Here is a 24,089-nt window from a genome sequence, read left to right as displayed (position 1 = left end):
TTTAGGTGGAGTAGAAAATGATACATGCAGCTTTTAAGATAATTGTGTAGATTTATATTAATTGACATAATAGTATGTCCAAAATATGATAATGATCAAGATGGAAAACCAGTTTACAAAACATCATGAGCTAATGTTTGTTAACTTGTTTACTAAAAAATGTGCATGTATGTTTAAATGAATAAAAAATCAAAAGGCAGGAGAAAGAAGACTTAACTAAGAAATGCATATTTGAGAAAATGACTAGTAATTTATTGAACAAATATTGAGTGCATGTTTTGCTACAGGTATTTTTCTGAATACCTGAAATAACGGCAAAGAAGAAAGCAGACAGAACCACAACTTGAAAGCAGAGTGTGGCTGTATCCAGGCAGCTTTGTGCCCTCTCCAACCCCTTAGGAATGCTGAGAATTACTAGACACCTTTTTTAGTTCTTTTTCTAAGTTACTTAATTAATTTGTTTTTATTTTAATTGAAATATAATTAACATACACTGGTTTATTAGTTTCAGATGTACAATATAGGAATCAACAATTCCATTTCCATACATTACCCAGAGCTTATCACAGCAAGTGCACTCCTTAAACCCTTTCATCTATTTCACGCATCCCCCCACCAACCTCCAACCAACAATTCTCTATACTTGAGTCTTTTCAGTTTCTCTCTCTTTTTCTTTGTTTTGTATCTTAAATTCCACGTATGAGCAAGATCATATGGTATATGTCTTACTCTGACTGACTTATATCACTTACATAATACCCTTTAGATCCATCCATGTTGTTGCAAATGGCAAGATTTCATTCCTTCTTATGGCTAATTTCAATGCATATATATACAACACCTTCTTTATCCATTCATTCATCCATCCATGAACACTTGTGTTGCTCCCATAATTTGACTATTGTAAATAATGCTGCAATAAACATAAGGGTGCATGTATCTTTTCAAATTAGTATTTTTGTATTCTTTGAGTCAATACCTAATAGTGGAAATATTGGATCATAGAATAATTTAATTTTTAATTTTTTGAAAACCTCCCTACTGTTTTCCACAGTGGCTATCCCAGTTTGCATTCCCACCAACAGTGCACAAGGATTCCTTTATCTCCACATCCCTGCCAAAACTTGTTGATTTTTGTGTTTTTGATTTTAGTCATTCTGTCAGATGTGAGGTAACATCTCATTGTGGTTTTGATTTTCATTCCTCTGATAATAAGTGATGTTGAGCATCTTTTTATTTGCCTATTGGCCTCTGAAATGTCTGTTCATATCTTCTGCCCACTTTTAAATTGGGTTATTTTGGTTATGGTGCTGAGTTGTATAAATTCTTTATATATTTTTGATAAAACCTTTTATCAGATATGTCATTTGCAAATATTGTCTCCCATTCAGTAGGGGTTTTTTCTGTTGTTGTTCTGTTGATTGTTTCCTTTGCTGTGCAGAAAGTTTTAACTTGGATACAGTCCCAATAGTTTATTTTTGCTTTTGTTTCCCTTGCCTCAGGAGATATATCCAGAAAAATGTTGCAATGACTGATGTCGGAGACATCACTGCCTCTGTGCTCCTCTATGATGGTTATGGTTTCAGGTCTCACACTTTGGTTTCTAATGCATTTCAGTTAATCTTTGTGTCCAGTGTAAGAAAGTGGTTCAGTTTCATTCCTTTGCATGTAGCTCCACAGTTTTCCCAGCACCATTTGTTGAAGAAACTTTTTTCCCCATCGCATATTCTTGCTTCCTTTGTCAAAGATTGATTGGCCATATAATTGTGGATTTATTTCTGTGCTAGTACCATACTGTTTTGATTACTACAACTTTGTAGTATATCTTGAAATCCAGGATTGTAATATCTCCAGCTTTGTTCTTTCTCATGATTTCTTTGGTTATTCAGGGTCATTTGTGGTTCCATACAAATTTTAGGATTATTTGTTCTAATTGTATGAAAAACACTGTTGGTATTATTTTTATTTTATTTTATTTTATTTTATTTTATTTTATTTTATTTTACTTTCTTTTCTTTTCTTTTCTTTTCTTTTAGACAGAGAGAGAGACAGAGCATGAGCAGGGGAAGGGCAGAGAGAGATAGAAACACAGAATCTGAAGAAAGCTCTAGGTTCTGAGTTGTCAGCAGAGTCTGAAGTGGGGCTCAGACTCATGCACTGTGACATCATGACCTGAGCCAAAGTTGGCAGCGTAACCGACTGAGCCACCCAGGCATCCCTGTTGGTATTTTGATAGGGATTACATTGAATCTGTAGATTGCTTTGGGTAATATCGGACATTTTAACAATATTTGTTCTCCCAACCCATGAGCAAGGAATGTCTTTCCATTTGTTTGTGTCATCTTCAATTTCTTTCATCAGTGTTTTATACTTTTTGGAGCATGGGTCTTCAACTCTTTGGTTAAGTTTATTCGTAGGTATTTTATTATTTTTGCTGTAATTGGAAACAGGACTGTTTTCTTAATTTCTCTTTCTGCTACTTCATTGTTACTGTATAGAAGTGCGATGGAGGAGCACCTGGGTGGCTCAGTCTGTCAAGCGGCCAACTTCGGCTCAGGTCATGATCTCACAGCTCCTGAGATGGAGCCCCTAGTCGGGCTCTGTGCTGACAGCTCAGAGCCTGAAGCTTGCTTCGGAATCTGTGTCTCCTTCTCTCTCTGTTCTTCTCCTGCTTGTGCAATTTCTCACAAAAATAAATAAAGACTAAAAAAAAATTAATAAAAAAAAGAAGTGCAATGGATTTCTGTATATTGATTTTGTGACCGGCATCCTTACTCAATTTAATTCATTCATTAATTCTAGTAGTTTTTCAGTGGAGTCTTTAGGGTTTTCAATATATAGTATTATGTCATCTGCAAATAGTGAAAGCTTTACTTCTTCTTTACCAATTTGGATACGTTTTATTTCCTTTTTAATTTTGTTTACTGACCTTTAACCGACTGAGCCACCCAAGTGCCTCTGAGGAGAATAGGTATTAAGTCTTTAAATGTTTGGTAGAATTCACCTGTGAGGCAGTCCTGGACTTTTGTTTGTTGAGAGTTTTTTAATGATTCAATTTCATTGCAGGATATCAGTCTGTTCAAATCTTCTATTTCTTCTTGATTCAGTTTTGGGAGGTTATATGTTTCTAGGAATTTATCAATTTCTTTTTGGTTGTCCAATTTGTTGGCAGAGAGTTTTTCATAATATTCTCTCACAGTCCTTTGTATTTCTGTGGTGTCAGTTGTTATTTCTCCTGTTTCATTTCTCATTTTGTTTCTTTGAGCCCTTTCTCTTTTTTTATTTGATGACCTTGATAATGTTTTATCAATTTTGTAGAACTTTTCAAGGAACCAGCTCCTGGTTCTTGATCTGTTCAATTAGATTTTTGTTTGATTGATTTTAGTTTCTATCTCATTTCTTTCTGCTCTAATCCTTATTATTTCTTTCCTACTGTTGGTTTGGGGTTTAGTTTGTTCTTCTGTTTCTAGCTCCTAAAGGAGGATTGGGATGAGGATTAGGATTAGGATTCGGATTAGGTGGTTTATTTTAGATTTTCTCACTTCTTGAGGTAGACCTGTATTGCCATAAACTTCCCTCTTAGAACTGCTTTTGCTGCATCCCAAAGATTTGGGACTATTGTGTTTTCATTTTCATTTGTATTTTTTGGTTTATATGGAAGGTAAAAATTATATTCCATGTATTTTTTTAATTTCTTCTTTGATTTCTTGGTTATCTCTTTCACTGTTTAGTAATATGTTCTTTAACTTCCATGTATTTGTGTCCCCTCCACATTTTTTTTCTTATGGTTGACTTCTAGTTTTATAGCATTCTGGTCAGAAGAGGTGCATGGTATGATTTCAATCTATTTGAATTTGTTGAGATTTGTCTTGTGACCTAATATGTGATCTATTCTGGAGAATGTTCCATGTGCACCCAAAAAGAATGTGCATTCTGCTGTTTTAGGACAGAATGTTCTGAATATATCTGTTATATCCATGTGGTCCAATGTGTCATTCAAAACTACTGTTTCCTTGTTGATTTTCTGTTTGTATGACCTGCCATTGATATCAGTGGGGTGTTAACATCCCCCACTATTTTATAGTTACTATACATTACTTCCTTAATGTTTGTTATTAGCCGCTTAATGTATTTAGGTGCTTCATGTTGTAGGCATAAATATTTAAAATTATTATATTTTCTTGTTATATTGATCCTTTTATGATTATTTAGTGTTATTCTTTGTCTCTTCTTACAGTCTTTGTTTTAATCCATTTTGTCCGATACAAGTATTACTACACCGTCTTACTGCACATGTCTTTAGATCTTCAATGAGTCTTTTAGAGGCAGCATATAGATGGGTCTTGTTTTTTTATCCATTCTGTCACTTTATGTCTTTTGGTTGGAGCATTTAATCCACTGACATTCAAAGTAATTATTCATAAGTGTGTACTTATTGCCATTTTGTTACATGGTTTATGATTATTTTTGTAGTTCTTCTCTGTTCCTTTATTCTCTTGTTCTCTACTCTCATGGCTTGCTGGTTTTCTTTAGTGATATACTTGGATTCCTTTCTTTGTATTTTTTGTATTTCTATTATCAGATTTTGATTTGTGGTTACCATTAGGTTGATGTAACATCTTATGCATATAGCACTCTAAATTTTTTAATCATTTTTTAAGTTTATTTATTTATTTTGAGAGAGAGAGAGAGAGAGAGTGCATGCACAAGCAAGGGAGGAGCAGAAAGAGAGAAGAGGGAGAGATAATCCCAAAAACAACAAAAGAAAAGTAGTGGCCTTATGAAAAAGAGGTCCTGCAGTGCCCTGCAATGTAATGCCCCGTCGGCCAGAACCACTTCTGATGTCTCCTATGTGTGTTGCATGCTTTCTGTTGTGCTGGTTGTGCTGCATTTGCTTGCAGTCTAGTCATGTAATGACTTTTTTTGTCTGTTGTGGGCAGGGTTTGGTCCCTGTGTTATTAGTGGGCCAGTCTGGGGCTGCCTTGGACTTGAGTTTAGTCAGATCAGGTGTTTGCCAGAGCTGCAGTTGTACCAAATTCCAGGGCATTCTCCTGAGTTGTCCCTTGAGAATCTTTCACTGCTGGGAGGGACCTACAGTCACACCAGATGTCTGCCACCACCACTGCTGGGGCCACAGTCATACTGGTGGTTGTGGTTATCTTCCTCTCTCCCTGAGGCAGAAGTCACTTTGGAGTGGTACTAGCCTTTCTCAGGGCTGCTTGCACAATGCCAGGCTTGTGGTGCTGCTTTAATGGACTCTTGCCAAGAGTATGTTGGAGGGAGGTCGTCCACAGGAGAACATGGTGGCAGGGTATTCTGCAGGAAGCTGGGGAGAGAGTGCTTGTGCTGAGCTGGTTCTGGCAGATGTCCGTGTATCCAGGCTGGGGGGAAGGAGAAGGAAATGTTGCCCACCAGCTGTTTTGTTCTTGGTGACATCTCCCAAAGATCCCTGCCCCTCCAACACATGCTCTATTAGTAAATATATCTTCCTGTATACCTCAAGTGTTTTTCAAACTTCCTCTTCTATGCTATATCTCAGCAGGACTGTTCATTGTACTGTCAGTTTAAGGGAAGAAACTCAATTTTTATCACCTCTGGCTCTCTCAGAGCCATGCTCACTGATTTTTAAGGTTCTAAGTGTTAAGCCTCACTGATTGTAAGAATTTGTGACATTAGGCCACTCTGATTTTCAAAGCCAAATATTATAGGGATTTGTCTTCCCCAGTGTGGGTACCTGCTGCGTGTAGAGTCTGCTCCCCTCTCCTCTCTGTACCCATAGCACCCCTCCTTCCTGGAGAGAGTCTAGCATGTCAGTTTGCCTTCTGACTGCATCTTTACCCTTCCTACCCATTTCAATGTAGCCTCTTCTTGACATTTTGCTGTGAAGAATCTGTCCTGTCAGTCTTCAGGTTGTTTCCTGGGTATTTACACCAAAGTGGGTGTTATCTAGTTGTATCCATGGGACAAGGTGATCTTAGGATCCTCCTACTCTGCCATCTTCCCTGGAAGTCTGAGGTCATGATTTTTAGCTCTTTGATGGGAATTCAGAGAATGGGCAGAGGAGGAAATGAGGAGTGCTTTAGGAATGGCAGGTAAGTCAATTTACACACTGAACTACAGACAATGTGTTGACTACAAAAGTAACAGTTCCTTGGATTCAAAGGAGTTTTTCTTATGGTTTTAAGAAGAGAGGCATATTAAAAAAGCTGGGGTTTGTGTTGGCAGAGGATGGAAAAAGGATTTTGTGAAGGAATGTTGGTGACTGTGTGTGCTCTGTAAAATAAATTTTAATAAATGCAAGTAAATAAAGATTTGTACTCTTTCCAAATTATGTCAGGTTCTCATGCCTGGTTTATGAGAAATAGAATATACCAGTACCAGGGAGTAAACTGAGGAACTTCAACCTAAGTGAAGAGTCAGAAGACTCCTCACTGAGATTATGACATCTAAACTCAAATTTAAAGTTGAGTATCCAGAAGAAGGCAGAAATCTCAGGGGAAAGGATCACTTTAAGAGGCCCGAGAAAAAGTCTGCAAAGTACCTTAAATCAAGAAAAATAAATGTAGTCTTCTGAGGAATTCAGATATGTATCAATGAGTTTATTAGAAGGAAACTATGGTTTAGGAAGTGGTCAGGACATGATATACACATTAAGACATGCATTTTAACATAGCGTATGGATTAGATTTGAGGCTGTCCCTAGAAAAGGACCTAGTACTTGGCTTTCTTAAAAAAAAAAAAAAAAAAAAGCTTAGAACTACATGGAATTTTTCAACCTTGCATACTGTATAAGGACTAGATAAAAAGATATTGTTTGTGGATAGTAAGACTCAATATTGTTCAAATATCAATTCTTCTCAACTTAATCTATAGATTAAATGCAATCTCAATCAAGATCCCAGAAAGATATTTTGTAGATATAGACAAACTGATTCCAAAGTTCATATATAAAGGCAAAGACGTGGAGTAGCTAACACAATAATAAAGAAGCAGAAAAAAATCATAGAACTCACACTTCTCTATTTCAAGATTACCATACACTACCATAATCAAGACATTATCGTATTAGCTAAAGAATAGACACATAAATCAATAGAATAGAATAGAGAGACAAAAAATAGACTTACAAACACAGTGAACTGATTTTCAACAAAGGTGCAAGGGCAATTCAATGGAGAAAGCACAGCCTTTTCAACAAATAGTGTTGCAACATTTAGACATCCATATGCAAAATGGTGAACACAGACACAGACCTTTCACCTTTCACAAAGTTAACTCAAAATAGATCATAGATCTAAATGTAAATGCAAAATTATAACTTCATGAAGAAAATGAGAGGAAATCTATGTGACCTTGTGTTTGGTGATGAGTTTTGAGACACAACATTAAGTGCATGATCCATGAAAAAAAAATTGATAAATTAGACTTTAATAAAATAAAAATTCTTGGCATCAAAGCATATAAACAACAAAGTGAAATGGCAACCCATGGTTAAAATGGTAAGTTTTATGTTATGTGTATTCTACCACAATTAAAAATAATTTTAAATTTAAAAACTTCTATGAAAGACATTGCTCTAAGAATAAAAAGACAAGCCAAAGACTCAGAAAATATTTGCAAAACATATATCTGATAAAGGACTTGCATCCAAAATCTACAGAGGATTCTTAAAACTCAACAATAAGAAAATCAACAACCTAATTTTTAAAAGAGCAAAAGAAAAAAAAAAAGAGCAAAAGAAATGGATAGGCACCTCACCAAAGAATATATACAGATGGCAAATAAGCATATGAATAGATTCTCAATAGCATGTCACTAAGATGATGCAAATCAAAACAATGAGATGGCATTACATATTTTTATAAAGGCTAAAATTCAAAATACTTGAAATACCAATGACTGGCAAAGATGTGGAGCAACAGGAATTCTTATTCATTGCTTGTGGGAACACAAAACCCAATAGCCACTTTGGAAGACAGTTTGGAGGGTTCTTACAAAACTTACCAGAATCGTATTACATCGTCCTGCAATCCCTACCCTAGGATATTAACCCAACCGACTTGGAAACTAAGTCTTCACGGAAACTACAAAAACTCCAAACTAATTTGCAGACAGAAACCCCGCCTGGGCCATTAGTAGAAGGAATTATCCTCCACAATACAGAACCAAAGCCTTTATCTTGCACACAGATAAGACCCAAATTCACAGTATCCATAAGGCACAGAGACCTTGAATAAGAAACTAGCATATAGGTCCCAAACTGGTTGACCCAACCGGGTCCTGCTAACAATGAAACGGCAACATGTAAAATCCAAGAAATGTCCAGGCCTTTTAGAGATGAAACTCCCAATGGAGACAAGCTTAGGAAAAGCCATAAATGGAGAACTCATACTTTATACTAAGGAAATAAAGATCAAACAGACAAGAAAGAGATTTTTAAAATATGTTTAAAATATTCATAGAGATCAAGGAAGCAAGAGAATCCATGAAGAACAAAGATCATTTTATGAGGAAAAAAAAAAAACCACAGATGTATTTGAAAAGGAACCAAATGGAGTTTCTGGAAATAAAAATGGTCAATGAAATTTTAAAAACTTTAATAGATAAGTGAAAGAGCAGGCCTACTAAGAGACCAAACCAAATCAGTTGAGAACTGAAAATGTCTGCTCTATTACTCCAGCAAAAAAGATGACTGCTTGAATAGGGTAGTGGCAGTGAGAGTAGAAATAAGTGGAGAAATTTAAGAAGAACTTTGAAAGTAGAATCAACAAGATTTGGTAATGAAGACTCCAGCCTCCCAATATATTCCTTCCTGACTTAGAAGAGAAGCATTGTGGCTGTGGTTTGAGCTGATGTGGTAGCTTCTTCTTAATGCCTGGCCTGTGGTAAGCACTCACTGCTGCTGTTGTTCATTGTGTTGTTGTTTTCATTTTATGATTATCACCATTAAAGTTGATAGGAACAGCTGAAAGGTAAAGAAGGATGTGTTGAACCTCCTACTAAGGAACATGTTATTGCTTTCCCACTGTCCAAATATTTTATAGGAAAGCTTGGTGTTAGAGCTGCTCTGCTTCAATCACATTGCAAAAAAAAAAAAAAAATGAGTGGAATATGAAATAAACCAGGTAGCTCAAAAACATATATCATTGTATGTAACCATGCACAACATGATTAAGAAAGCAACCCAAATCAGCACTGGAAAGATGGAATTATTAAGTCAGTGACATTCGCACAGCAGTGACAAAGAGCAATGACACACTATTATCACTTCACCATGCTGACACAATTTTAAAATTTAAAAAGCACATGGGAAAAAATTGTGACAAAATTAAAAAAGATGCAGTTTCAAAGATTTCTTTTAAAAATATGCAGAGAGGCACCCGGGTGGCTCAGTCAGTTAGGTGTTTGACTCTTGATTTTGGCTCATGTCAAGACCCCACGGTGGTGGGATCAAGCCCCAAGAGGGGCTCCACACTGAGTATGGAGTCTGCTTGGGATTCTCTCTCTTTCCCTCTGCCCCTCTTGTCTGGCGCTTACTCTTTCTCTCTCTTGGTCTCTAAAATACATTTTTTTAATTAAAAAATTTTAAATATGCAGATGTGGGTTTTCTGGAAAAATTTCTCATCAAAGTAAGAAGTAACTTTTATGGGAATATGCAATCCTCAACAATGTGCAGTAAAAATAAGCACACTCTTACATTGCTGGAGGAATAATAATACATATAGCTTTAAAACCCTGTCAGCATGTTTTAAGAGGCCTACGAACATTTATGCTTTTTAGTGTAATAATTAAAATCCCAAGAATTTACTCTAAGAAAACTGTAGAAATAGAGAAATACATGCATTGCAATGTTGTTTATAATAGCAAAAACACCGGACACAATCTAAGTAGTCAATCAAAAAGGAGGGGTTGTAATGCATGGCATGGTTATTTTAGATTATTACATGGCCATAAAAATCTATTAATAAGCAGTTTTTAATAACTAATGTGCTGATTATTCTCCATTTGCTCCCCATTCTGCCAGATCCATTCTCTCCCATTCTCTTCCTTGATCTGTCCTCTGAGAAATGACTAGTACAAACTGCATCATATAGATTCTTTGTCACTTCCATTTCCACGGAGCTCCAGAAAAACATGTCTTTCCTTCACCCTTGGAACCCAATAGCTTCCTGTTGCTGCTAGCCTCTGATGCCCACCATCCCTTGTCCTTAATCCTAACCACACTTCTCTATAGAGCCCCTTCGTGAAAGTCTCTTCGTTAAAACCTGAGTAAGTTTCCTATCCAGAGATGAGATATATGTGAACTCTTACATCATAAAACTGCATAGTCTGTATGATCTAATGTGAAAATACATAGAAACACTTGTAAAGAAACACACAAACGTGGAGACAAGCTTCTTCTGAGAAGTATGAATAAGACACATTTCTTTCATTTGTTTTCTACTCCCCAAATTTTTTACAATAAATAATGTATAATTTATTAAATGCAATTATTATTAAATTACATATAATTCTTTTATGATAGAGTAAGAACTCTAAAAATCAGATGAACATATTTTAAATATACCTCTTCTTTTTAAAAGTGAATGAAGTTGGCTTTTTTTGACCTTCAATAGATTTTCAAGAGGTCACTGTTCTTTTATAGAAGGATTCCAAGTCCTGTTGTCCATATCAAAATAAATATTTTGCCAGAAATTGTTCTTACTTTTCACTTTTTACTGAGGCCTTTTTATTCTTAAAAGGGTAAGATGTGGCATCTAATTTTGTCTCTGCTTCTTTGGGGAGAGGAACTTTAGTATATTGCTACTAAAGACATTTTCATCACATCTAACCCGGCAAGCTTCCTGTATTCTTCACTTTCTTGGTGTTTAGAGAGCTCAATTAATGTACTTCTGCTAACTTTGTTGTTGCTGTTGCTGTTGTTACTCACTTCCTTGCTAGGAAGATGGGGTGAAGTTTCTGACCGGAAGCATAAGAAGAATAACTAGATATCCTCTATCCTCCTGTGTCTCTCAAAGCCAGTCCCCTGCAGAGACCATGCATCTTCCTTCACTCTTTCATGCTGGAAGTGGTACAGCAGTCAGCTCCGGTGAGTGTGGTGAAATGAGATCTACCCCAAGTCCAGTGCTTTCTGTAAATGCATGAGGTTGCCCAAATCCTTGGATCCTGGTGGCAGGCCCATTTGGCTAATGGACCTAGAGCCACAATCTGCACCCTGACCTCTAGCAGTGACAAAGGCGATATCTTGCCTGACATATATACTCATTTGTTTCATTCCTCCAATCGTTTAGTAATTATGTGGGAAAGAGAGACGTTATTTGTTGGTGGCCTCCTCAGAAACTGCAAGACATACTTTTGTTTTACAATTATAAGTATATACATACCACTTTGACTTGACAATAAAGCCTTCTGGTTGGTTTGAGTTTTGCTATATGTTGTTGTAACTTGGATGCCAAAGGGCTTCACACCATTCTTAATTTTTTTTTTAATGTTTATTTCTGAGGGAGAGAGAGAGAGAGAGAGAGAGAGCAAGTAGGGGAGGGGCAGAGAGAGAGGGAGACACAGAATCCAAAGCAGGCCCCAGGCTCTGAGCTGTCAGCACAGAGCCCAACTCAGGCTCGAACCCACAAACCGTGAGAATATGACCTGAGCTAAAGGCGGACGCTTAACTGACTGCGCCACACAGGGGCCCCGGGCCTCACACCATTCTTAAACAGTCCATTCTTAAATGAGTAAACAGTAATTTCTTAGAGAATCCAGAAGGTCAAACAGCAGAAACTAAAAAATAAAAACTAGAGTTTAGATCCTTTGGGGAGCTGGTAACTCCCATACACCAAGAGTAGGAATGCAGGGGCACCTGGGTGGCTCAGTCGGTTAAGTGTCTGACTTCGGCTCAGGTCATGATCTCACAGTTCGTGGGTTTAAGCCCTGCGTCTGGCTCTGTGCTGACAGCTCAGAGCCTGGAGCCTGTTTCGGATTCTGTGTCTCCCTCTCGCTCTGCCCCTCCCCTGTTCATGCTCTGTCGCTGTCTCAAGAATAAATAAACATTAAAAAAAATTTTTTTTTCTTAAAATTTTTTTTTTAACATTTATTTATTTTTGGGACAGAGAGACACAGAGCATGAACGGGGGAGGGGCAGAGCGAGAGGGAGACACAGAATCGGAAGCAGGCTCCAAGCCATCAGCCCAGGGCCCGACGCGGGGCTCGAACTCACGAACCGCGACATCGTGACCTGAGCTGAAGTCAGATGCTTAACCGACTGAGCCACCCAGGCGCCCCAAAAAAATAAAAAAAAAAAAGAGTAGGAATGCAGTTACTCAGCTGTATGCAGATGTTCCCTTTCCTCTTACCCTTTTAGCCCTGGAATCCCAAAAATGTTGGCAAAATAAGTATTCTATATTATTCTTTTTAAAACTTTATTTTCTGACACAACTCAATAATACAACACATAGGAGTTAGGTAATCAGACCACCCTAAAAAAACAACAGATATTTCTTCTAAATATCAAGATAGCAAATCAGAGGCATTATTGCCTTTTTAGTTCCCCATATCTTAAGCATTAGTCATTCAAATAATGTCAAAATCTTTTATAAGTATTTCTATTAATTCCACTTGAATAGATCTTCATTTAATGAGCCACTGTGCACCCTCATTTTCGTCTTAAATAAAATAATTTTAATGAAATAATTTTGTGTCAATTTAGATTTTATTGTTGCTATTATTAATACTATGTTTTAATGTTATATTCATTATGTGATCTGTTAATAAAAATCTGCTAAAGGCAATCCATTTGTTTCAGAGTTCATGAAAAACTGGTATATTCTGGTCACAATTTGGCAGCAAGAGATCATTTAGCAAGGACATACTTTACACCATATGATGAAGCATGATCATTCTGCTTGAGTGGAATGGATGAAAGATTGTTCATTAATCCTACAAAAATGTATTAAGTACTTACCATGTGTCAAGTACTGTGCTCCTTACTGAGGACACATTGTCTCTGCTTTAATGGACCCTAAAAGAAAAATTATACAAATGATGTACATTAATAGATGATCACACAAATAATTATATAATGATAGATTATGAAGCATACAATAAATAAAAATTTATATTGTGACCAGGATTGTCAGGAAAATGTAAGGAAATTTGATAGATAGGTTAAATAAACTCTTTGCCCTACAGTTAATAAAAGTTTTTAGCCTCTAAAATGTACTTCTTGGGGCGCCTGGGTGGCGCAGTCGGTTAAGCGTCCGACTTCAGCCAGGTCATGATTTCGTAGTCCGTGAGTTCGAGCCCCGCGTCAGGCTCTGGGCTGATGGCTCAGAGCCTGGAGCCTGTTTCCGATTCTGTGTCTCCCTCTCTCTTTGCCCCTCCCCCGTTCATGCTCTGTCTCTCTCTGTCCCAAAAATAAATAAACGTTGAAAAAAAATAAAAATAAAAAAAAATAAAAAAATAAAAAAAAAATAAAATGTACTTCTTGCCTCTAAATTGAATCAATATAGGAACTTGGAATTTTTATAATCAACTCTTTAAAATTCTTTAAAATTCATCCAAAGACAATTATATGAGAAAAACAGTTTTGTCAATGTTATAGACATTATGATCCAGATACCAGGACACCAGACCTGCATAGATGACCCTTCCTAAACTCCGATGGGAGCCTTAGGAAAGTAACTTTGCCTCTGTGGACCCCAGTTGCTTGTCTTGCAAAATGAAGTATTGGCCAGGTTATCCTGAGAACCAAACCAATCTAAATTCTCTGATCTATAATTTAAGAGAAATATTCTCTATGACTACGGAATAAGTTTGTGCCTGTCATATAGAAATTACCTGTCATAAATAAGCTATAAGAATTTGATGTTAAGTGAAAACACAGAATTGGATCCCTTTAATACTTTATTAATATATTACTGTGTAGACATACTACATAAGGTAAAAATAACAATTGCTTCCTGTTGTGAATATAGCATCTGATTTTCCCAGTATATAGTTTCCCACAGGTGCATCTGTTCTCTAATGGAAGTTGGGGTGACACATACTAAATAATGACCAGCTCAATTATATTGATTTATATATAAATAGTAGCCACCCCAGATTTTTCTCTTCCCCCAGAATAATGTAATAACCTGCTATACATACTTGTGGAAACACTCCATTTCCTCAAAATACAAAGAACATTTGTAACTACCTATTTAATGTCTTTCTTCTCCACTAGACACGGTATCTTATTCACTGCTGCATTAACTTTTGACGCATTAACAACCAACCAAACCTAGAGTCTTAAAACAACAAATCTATTTCTTCTTCACCATTTTGCGTTGACTACAGCTTGACCCAACTGGACCCAGCTGGGCTTAGCTAAGCATAACTGTAGGCTGCGTAAATTTGTATCTGCTCCACATATTGCTTATTCTGGAACCAAGGCTGAAGAAACACTGACATGATGCAGTATAGTTTAATGGAAAATGACAATAACGCAAGAAGAGAGGTGCCTGGGTGGCTCAGTTGGTTAAGCGTCTGACTGAAGCTCAGGTCATGATCTACTGTCCTGTGAGTTCAAGCCCCCTGTCAGGCTGTATGCTGACAGTTCAGAGCCTGGAGCCTGCTTGGGACTCCATGTCTCCGTCTCTCTCTCTGACCCTCCCCTGCTCATGCTCTGTCTCTCTCAAAATTAATTAATTAATTAATTAATTAAACATTAAAAATGTTTTAAAAAGCAATAAAGCAAGAGGAAATAAATGGATGGTGGATTCCTAAGCCTTATTTAAGAATGGTCACACAGTTGCTCCCGCCCTCATTTCACTGGTCAAAGCAATCACAGGGACAAGTGCAAAATCAATAGAATGGTGAAGTATACTCTCCTCCATGACAGGGAAAGGAAGATGAATTAGTGAACAGTAATGAAGTCTGTAACAGCTGCCCTACACTTACCACTTAATATAGTCCATGGCACATAGTGGATGTTTAACCTTTTTGAGGAATTCATAAAATTGTATAATATGTCATCCATCTTCCCAAATAAGTCCATATTCTCTTGTCTTTCTCTGTAATACAAACGTATTTTCCCTCCATGTGAGAAACTTTAATACTTTAATTTTTCCCAGATTCAGTATGGCCCAGGAAACAGTTTGTCATCATATCCCTAGTTCTAAGTTCACTGGCTTTCATATAGTCAATGTTCAACAAGTATTTTTTTTAGATGAACAAAAAAAAAATAAAATAATAATAAAGGAATGAATGAGTCCGTAAGCCAAATGCTAGATGTGGGGGGTTTTTTGTTGTTGTTTTTGAGGAGATTTTTTTGTTGTTCATTTACACATAATAAAGCTAAATCTGACTTCTAGTAAGTGTTAAATCCTAAGGTGTTCTAGCATTACTTTCCATATAAATTAAGAGAGTACTCCTTTTTGTGAACTCTATTTAAGTGTTATGGCATGCTACTTAGAATTAGTTTTGAAAGTTAAATATACTCCTACTGAGATTATATGGGCACATGGAAATGGTCTTAAAGACCAATGAATTTCAACCCTCATACTTTAAGGAAGATTATCGTTATCTTTAATTTATTATTCACTATCTCATGAAGGTATTTTGTTTGGATGTATTTGTCATTAGTTTTCATTAAAAATGCTTTTCATGTATCTATTATTCCCAAACCTCTGATATACATGATATATAAGAAACAGTTTCTTTTATTCAGGTTTTTCTATCTGCTTGAGTAGATATGCTATGTTTCAAGACAGCTACAGTAATATTTGTGAGTACCAAATAAGTAAAACATACCCACAAGAATTTAGATAAAAGAGATAAGGTCCTACAAGAATGATTAAGAAAATCTTATGGAAGAAATACAATTTAATTGAACCTAAGAAAATGAGTAGGATCTCCATAAGTGAATTAGAGAGGGAGGATATTTTCAGGAGAAAGAATATAATAAATAAAAAAGCAAAAGGTATAATTCAGCAACATCAAGAAAGTCAGCGTTAAAGCTGTGTAGGGAGATAACTAAAGATAAGGCTGGAAAAATAAGTAGAGAACAGATTGTGAATGAAGACATAAAATGGTGAACTAAGGATTATCAATTTCATTTTGTAAGCATTGTAGAGCCAATGAAGTTTTTTCACGAGGGAATGTACCACAATGAGTGTATTTTTAGGATTATTAATTTGGCAATAATATAGACAATGGATTCGGTGAAGAGTATCACAGAGGCAATTTAGGAGAATGTTTCCATCACTGAGGTATGAAGTAATCACACATAAATGAAGGTGGATGGCTGTAATGTAAGAAAGGACTATGGAGTGAGTACAAAGTCAGATGTACTGGGACTGAAACAAAGAGCTGTATGGCATAGTTTCATTGATGGCCTTGGAATTCAGATCAGAGAACACTGGGGCCAAAGTACTGAAAGAACATCAAGTTGGGCTTAGATCTAGAATCTGAAAATGGAAACAAGGTCAAGAGCAAGGGTTAGTTACTTCTGAGATAAGCATAATTCCTAAAATATGAACAAATCCAAGAGACATACCTTAGGGGCAGACTATGAGTATTATTAGCCAAAGTCCAAACTGAATAGGGCAACTGGATTGTGGATTTCAGACAAGAGAGGCTATACATTCATTTAAAAAAAAAAAAACAGTTAATATTGGACAGAATTTATTAAGTGAATAAACTAATATTGACTCTTCTAGCCCAAACCTAAATTTTCCCCCCACTGGAGAGTATGAAAAATTCAAAATAGTGTTTGTAGAAGTAATGGAATGGTAACATTTGATGTTGCCATGCAGCACAGCCTGAATATAGACAGTCCATGCACCTGAGCACTAGGATTCAAAGCAGAAGGGACAAGATGATGGTAATTCATTTCAGGGAGATGAAATTTACATGGTTCATGTTGAAACTTAACTTATGAATTCTTATCAAGTAAAGAATAGTTTATATGGTCTTTGACAGCCAGCCATGTATTCTTAATCAAAGAAAGGCGTGTTCCATAGTGTTAATGTTATTCAGATTATGCAATCTTGAATTTTCCCATTATTACACTAGCAATTTTTTCTGTAGTAAGATTTCTAACATGAAGTAACAAACATGCCAATAAGCCTATATACACAGAGAAACAGAGGGAAGAGTGTTGGAGTGGTATAGCAGAAAGGGCGGGGGGGTGGGGAGGGAGCAGAGAAATAGAAAAAAAAGAAGAGGAGGGGTTGGGGGAGGAAGAAGAGGGAGAAAAAGAGGAGAAGGAGAAGATGAAGAAGAAGAGGAAGATGAAGGAGAAAAAGAGAGATGGGGAGAAAGAACTTTTGTATTAGGTTAAGCTGAAATCATTAATCAAGATATAATAAAAGCACAATTTACAAAGACAATATATCTAAGATATAGTTCCTTCCCAAAATATTTTTAAAAATATTTTCATTGCTTATGGATTATGATTTCACCACGTAACATTATCAAGTGATGAACTTTTTCATCTACAAGTTTGTTCATTTGTTGTATGATTCATAGCCCCAATACACAGAAGCCTGACTGCTATGTCACTGAGGGGAGACTTGAGATGCAGCCCTGTGCCTTTGTTCCTTGAAAACTTGTCAGCAGATACCGAAAAAAATCATATATGTTCTACTTGCCTCTAGGTACCAGGATACCAAAAATAAGATTTCTTCTTGTTTGTAAACTAAAAGTTTTTCAGTGTAGAATATGTAATGACACAAGAGTTCAGTGGCAAGAGAAACCATTTATTATTAATGATCGCAGAACTACCAAAACAATAAAATATAACAAGGGCAGTAGGTTTCAAATATGTGGCAATCTACCAGATGTTTAATGCAGATGAAAGCAACATTGTATATCTGTGGTCACCGTCAATAACACATTTCTCTGAAATAAAACTTTCATTCGCCTCTCATCCTCTACACATACCCAACCTCCAAAACACTTTTTACTTATAATCATTCTACTATTTGGAGTCCTTCTGTCAAGTTTCTAATTCTATAAATCTCTTCCACCTTGATCTCTCTTTTGGTTTTGCTTTTTCCAAATGTGGGTAAGAGAGGTTGTGTGTAAGAAAGAAAATTACAAAATGCATCAATTTCAAGATTGAATTGTTGCTTTCTTGCCTCTCCACCCCAACCTTAAAGCTCACCAGCAGCATTAATGCTCCACGAATAGGAGACAACAGCAAAAACGTAGCGAATATGAATTGTAAGTCAAGGGAGAAAAATCTAATGAACTCTGCCCAATTGAAACTGTCATCTCCTAAAACAGTCATGAGAGTCGGAATCTCCTGTGGAATTTCGTAAAAATAAATATTCTTTGGGAACTACTCCCACAGAGATTCTGATTCAGTATGTCTGGTGAAAGCCCAGAAATGTACATTTTTAACATGCTCTCCTGGTGAAACAGATGGATGGCCCTACACATTGCAATAATTATTCTAGAAATTGCAGGAATAAATACTTCTCATTCCTCATTTGACTAACAAAGAATAATTGATAGTGGAATTGATAGTGATGGAGACACAGGGAACAAAGGTCCAGGTAATTATAAAATTTACAGTACCTGAGAGGACAACACAAAGCCAAAATTAGACCTTGTCCTTTGACTTTAGGATTTCAGATTTCCTGAAAAGTAAGAGAAAGATAGATTGGATCGTGGGAGCTAAAAAAACCACACTCCTGTCAGGTTGCTGCCATATATACTAAAATACAATTGATCCCATTCATTCCCATTTTGAGCCCACAACTGCATACTTTTCCAGTTCTTTCACTATTTTTACCATGTACTAATTTACCATCTCTTTCAAACCCAATTCCTTGGTCACCCTTACCTCTAGGTCCATAAGTTTCACTGTCTTCTTTAATTCCAGCCTCAAAGTCCTTCATTTCACCACGCCTATTGTCAACACCTTCAGATACGTGACATTGTTGCCCACATTATGTGCTTTTACCAAATTCCTAAGCTAAGATGAACCCAGTCCTGGCGTCTAGTTCTCTCCCTCTACTGATCACCACTGAAGAAAAACTACACAGTCATGCACATTGATACTATTACAATATATGATTTTTCCCCTCAACTGGGCTTTTAACCCCACAGCAATCCTTTTATATATCTCTAATCAGTCCTGACTCTATCTCCCCACAATAGCTATACTAAATCTTCATCAGTTTGTTTGAAGGCACTATTAACTTTCCCAATGCAAAAAATAAAATCCATCACACATGAGCTACTTTAACGTTCCATTGCACTATCTGTAAATGCCCATGTCTGCCTCTCTACCAAATACTTACACCTGTATCCATAGCTGTGCTCCTCTTTACCCTATTCCCTCCTATCCCAGAAAAATAAGTGCTTCTAAACAAAGCTAACAAATCTATCCTATCTTCTCCAAAGAGCTGTCATTAATTCTACCTTTTTGATCCTTATCCACTTTCTTCATTGCTCCTTTTTTCTTAATATTTTCATGACTATCCCATATTTTTTAAAATGCTCACCTAATTTGCATTTCTCCCTAAAACAATCCCTCCTCATTCCCTTACCTTTTATTGGAACTCATAAAATGAGGATTTAAGCTATTTTTTTACATCTTCCATTCATTCTTTAACTCTCTACATTCTGCCTTACTACTCCCATTACTGCTCAATCTTTTTACTCAAGCTGACACTGCTAACATCAGCAATGACCTCCTCATTTACAAATCCAGGGAATGCTTCTCATTACCTATCCCATTTAACTCTGGCACTGACATCTTCTGCTTTTGTGCACTCTTCCTTTGGGCTCTGTCATAGCATTCTCCCTGGTTTTCCTTTCATTTGGCTGCCCCTTTCCTAGAGTTGTGGACATGAGCTTTGTAGTCAGACTATTTCCACCATTTACTAACTATGTGACCTCTCTGACCATAGCTCCCTCCCCACATAAAAGGGAGATGATAATAATATATACTTCTTAAGGTGGCCATGAGAATTAAATGACAAATGTGTTATAAATACTTAACACGATGTCTGAGGAATAGTAATGTGGTACAGTGATTGGTAGACAATGTGGTGTTGATCCATACGTTGTATAGTTGTTATTGATATTAATACTATTGTTATTGTAACTACTCCTTATGTCAAAATTTTTCCAAATGAACCCTTTTTTATGTTTGTTAAAATAAACATTTCTGGGCTTTACCCGAAACCTAACAAATTGGACTCTTTGGAATAGATCCCAGTAATATGTATTTTAAGAAGGTCCTTGGGTGGCTTTTCTGCTTATTAAAGTTGGAGATCCACTGTCTTATTTCCTTCTGTTAGTGGGGACCTTGGTATCAGACAGACCGGAGATCAAGTTTAAGGATAAAAACTTGAGTAAATTACTTCCTTCTTAACTTTAGTTTTCATGACTATAAATGTAGCTTAGTACCAGCAACTACATAGACTTGTTGAGAAGAGAAAACTTGATAGTGTGTATAAATTGTCTAGCACACTACTCTTTATATGACCACTCAACAAATATTTATACTATACCCCATTTTCATCTTCTGTCAAAAGGTGAAAATAGCATGAATGTGATATAAAGAATAAATCCTCTCCCACCCTGTGTACCTACCCCCCAGGATGTATCTGTGTAAGTCTCTAATGATAGAGTTTTAGTTGCCTTATTTACTGGGAAGTCCAGTAAGTGTGACAGTAAATTAGAAGGCAATAGAGCAGAGAAAAAGTGTAAGTATGGCAGTAACTTAGAGCCAATAGACCAGGAAAAATGGAATGAAGTTAGAGTGTCAGGTATTATGAAATAAATTTAAAGTAAACCAGGCGTTTTGGCAGGTAGGTCCCATCCAACAATGAATATTGTTCATGTGTCAAAATCTCCAGCACAATCAGCATTATGTTTGCTAACATAGGAAATCCAAAGAGTTCTAGATTTGACCTCTCCCACAAGGACCTAATTAATATCTAATTGGCTTAGAAGACTAAAACACATGAAAAATAAGATGCAAATGTAAGCCATATTTTTCTATTGAATTAACATATAATCAGCACTTATATATATAAAGTCATACTATTTTCTAGAGGTGATTCAGTTGCTTAACCATATTACAAACAAGTAGTCAAGAATGATAATCTGTATAGATAATATAATATTGATAACATAGATAATATAAGTGTGTTAATATGGAAACAGCCCCTCTCAAGTTTCCATATTAGAATTTCTGTAGTACAACCCTTTTTTAAGTTTATTTATTTATTTTTGAGAGAGAGAGAGAGAGAAAGTGCAAGTGGAGGAGGGGAAGAGGGAGAGAGGGAGAGAGAGAATCCCAAGCAGGCCCCACACTGCCAGTGCAGAGCCTGACACAGGGCTCAATCCCACAAACCATGAGATCATGACCTGAGCAAAATCAAGAGTTGGATGCTTAACCAGCTGAGCCACCTAGGCACACCTGTAGTACCACACTTTTAAATTCTCTTCCAGTTTAATTGTTCTGGGTTTGGGGAGGATGTCTTTGTATGACTAAGTATGAAATTAAGTGTATTAATTTCTCCTTTCAGTTGTGAAAGAGAAGAAACATTGCTGAAATAATCATGGACTGCTCCATGGAAAAATCAGGAACTGAGCTGGGACCTGAAATAAGGCTTGGAAAGCTGAAAAAGAAGACAGGACTGCACTCAGGCCAAGGAAACATTAGCAAAGGGAGGGGGTTAAGAATGAATATGGTATGTCCATGGAATAATAAGAAGGCCAGTAGGACTTCAACAGTTCCATAAAGTCATGTTACATGGAGAGGATGTGAGTGGATATGGAGAGACTCAGAAGCCTGACAAGGAATGTAGATTTGCTTCTATGGAAATAGGGTCACTTTAAAAAATGAAGACGAAACAATGAATAATATTATTCTGTTAGTCATGTCCATTGACTCCACAACTGGCCACTTGCAGTTAACACAGTCAAAGCCAAATGCTAGGCATTGCAGGAAATAAAATTGAATAAGACATAGTACACTGCTCTCAATGCCACTGAAAAATTAGGACATAAGATAATGACAAAAACAATTATAATCACAGCAGAATATAAATGCTACCAGAGAGACACATGATATTACTATGAGAGGAAGTAGGCAGCTTATGAATAGCAGTAATTCATAATATTTGAATGGGACCTTGAAGGATAGGTGTTATGTAGGCAAAGATAAGAATAGAGAATTTCTGGGAGGAAAATAGTATTAGAAGAAGCTGTTCATTTCAACAAGCATCGCCTGCTCACTGTGTTCCAGGTCCTGGATTGATACTGGGGTATAAAGTAGCATCATAACCTCTGCTCTTAATTGCATAACACAGACAAGCAGAGCACTTGTTCTCAGGGACATTTGGGGAGTTCCATTCATGCAAAGCCTTTATATATGAGGAAGTAATGGAATGAAACTGGGAAGACAAATTGAACCAATATATTAATGAAAGTCTTAAATGCCAGGTTATGGTTGCATTGGAAATCTGTTGCTATAGTTTTTACCAGGGGAGGGGAATTATGAGAATTATATTTTGGGCAGTGTAAGCTGGGAGGAATGCATAGAATAGATTTTAAAGGAAGAGATTTTAAAACCAGGAGGCTATTATTACACTAATAAAGTATGGAGTGATAATAGCCTGGGATAGCTGGTGACAGCAGAGTATACCAAGAATATGTTAATGTTCTAGTCATTTGCTAAGAGTTTCCCTGAATAATCTCACAAAATCCCTGTTACAGGTGCTTTTATTACTTCCTATTGACAGATGAGTAAACTGAGCACAAAGACATTACAGAACATGCCCATGTTCCACAGATTCAAAATGATGAAGCATAGGCCATCTCCAGAAATTGCACTTTTTAACCACTGGCTATGGAGTCAAAAACACATCTAAATTTTGAACTTGCACATCTAAGTAAAAAATAGCTCAATTAACAAATACAAGGAGGTTTTAAATACTTTTTTCACTGAAAAACTTTACCAGCTTAAAAAAAAAGTTGTATCATCCCTCTCCTAAATCAGACTCACTGAAAGCTTTAGTGGTTTTCAAATTCAATAATAGAATTTTAATAGCAGAATATATCTCAGAGAGTATTTACTCCAACCTCACAACTTTACAGAAAAGGGAACTGAGACCAAGATTAAGGAGATTGCCCAAAGTCAAAAAGCTAGCTAGAGATCAAACACACATTAAAACCCATACCATCTATTTCTGGCCTACTATAATACAGTACTCTGATGTTATCATATAGAAAAGAATACAACGCTTCTGTTATGTTTTTCATAGCAAATATATGGATGACCCCAACACCGAGCATACAGGGAGAGTAGTTTTTAGTATAAATTCCAGAAATATATATATATATATATATATAATTGATTGCATAACTACTCACTCAAAATCACAACAATAAATTGTATTAACAATTAAGCCCATTTTTCATTTTAACAGTTTTAACAGATAAATTTATCTACAACAGTGGATTTTCAGGCAATGATGTCAAGTAGGTCTACTTTCATATCATAATAAATATTTAGTGAGCAAATAAATGAAAACCCATATGCTAATTGTTAACTCTCACAGTGATAAAGAAACACCAGGATTTGTTGGTGTTTTTGGTGTTGTTTTGGGTGGTTTGGGGGGGTGGGGTGGAGAGAAGGTAGAGGGAACCAGAAGGTGTCCAAGTTTGAAATGCATTGCTGTCTTGAGTGTACATCTTTGCAGAAGAACTCTGACTTCCTTTTTTTTTCTTTTTTTGGCTCATTACCAGGTGTTTCCCTTTGCAGCACAGCACCAGAGTCCAGCATGGATAGTAAAAGCATGGCCAGACCAATTTGCTCTCATTTATTTTGAGCCATTGCCAGACTCAGAGAAAAAGAACAAAAGGAAGCATATCCTTTTCATGTCTTTTTAAACTGAATGGTCTTCTATGAAATATCTTCATACTATTAAATACATTAGAGAATGTCCTACATTGATGTAGGCCCAAAATACCTCAGAGAACTCTGTGAGTTCAAGGTTAATGGAATGTGCCAAGAGGGCTACCATACAAGCAGAGAGACCACACTGGGAGGCTCACAGAGTAATGGTGCAGGTTTCTCTGTCAGG

At 36.5% G+C, this 24,089-nt stretch overlaps 1 long non-coding RNA gene across 2 annotated transcripts; it reads right to left on the bottom strand.

The window, feature by feature from the left end:
• Positions 1 to 1,960: 1,960 nt before the first annotated feature.
• On the bottom strand, positions 1,961 to 23,263 carry LOC106980084 (uncharacterized). Of its 2 annotated transcripts, XR_001431021.3 has the most exons (5): positions 18,559 to 23,263; positions 16,532 to 16,612; positions 14,935 to 15,047; positions 12,959 to 13,015; positions 1,961 to 5,381 (listed from the first exon to the last, which is right to left on the bottom strand). It is a non-coding gene; the product is annotated as an uncharacterized LOC106980084 (long non-coding RNA). The 2 variants fall into 2 exon arrangements; XR_008298464.1 differs by lacking the exon at positions 1,961 to 5,381 and having other exon boundaries at positions 12,111 to 13,015; positions 18,559 to 23,253.
• Positions 23,264 to 24,089: the final 826 nt, after the last annotated feature.

This window comes from Acinonyx jubatus, chromosome B2 (assembly GCF_027475565.1).
Source record: "Acinonyx jubatus isolate Ajub_Pintada_27869175 chromosome B2, VMU_Ajub_asm_v1.0, whole genome shotgun sequence".
NCBI classification, from domain to species: Eukaryota; Metazoa; Chordata; class Mammalia; order Carnivora; family Felidae; genus Acinonyx; species Acinonyx jubatus.
This window is presented reverse-complemented; position numbering and strand designations above follow the sequence as displayed.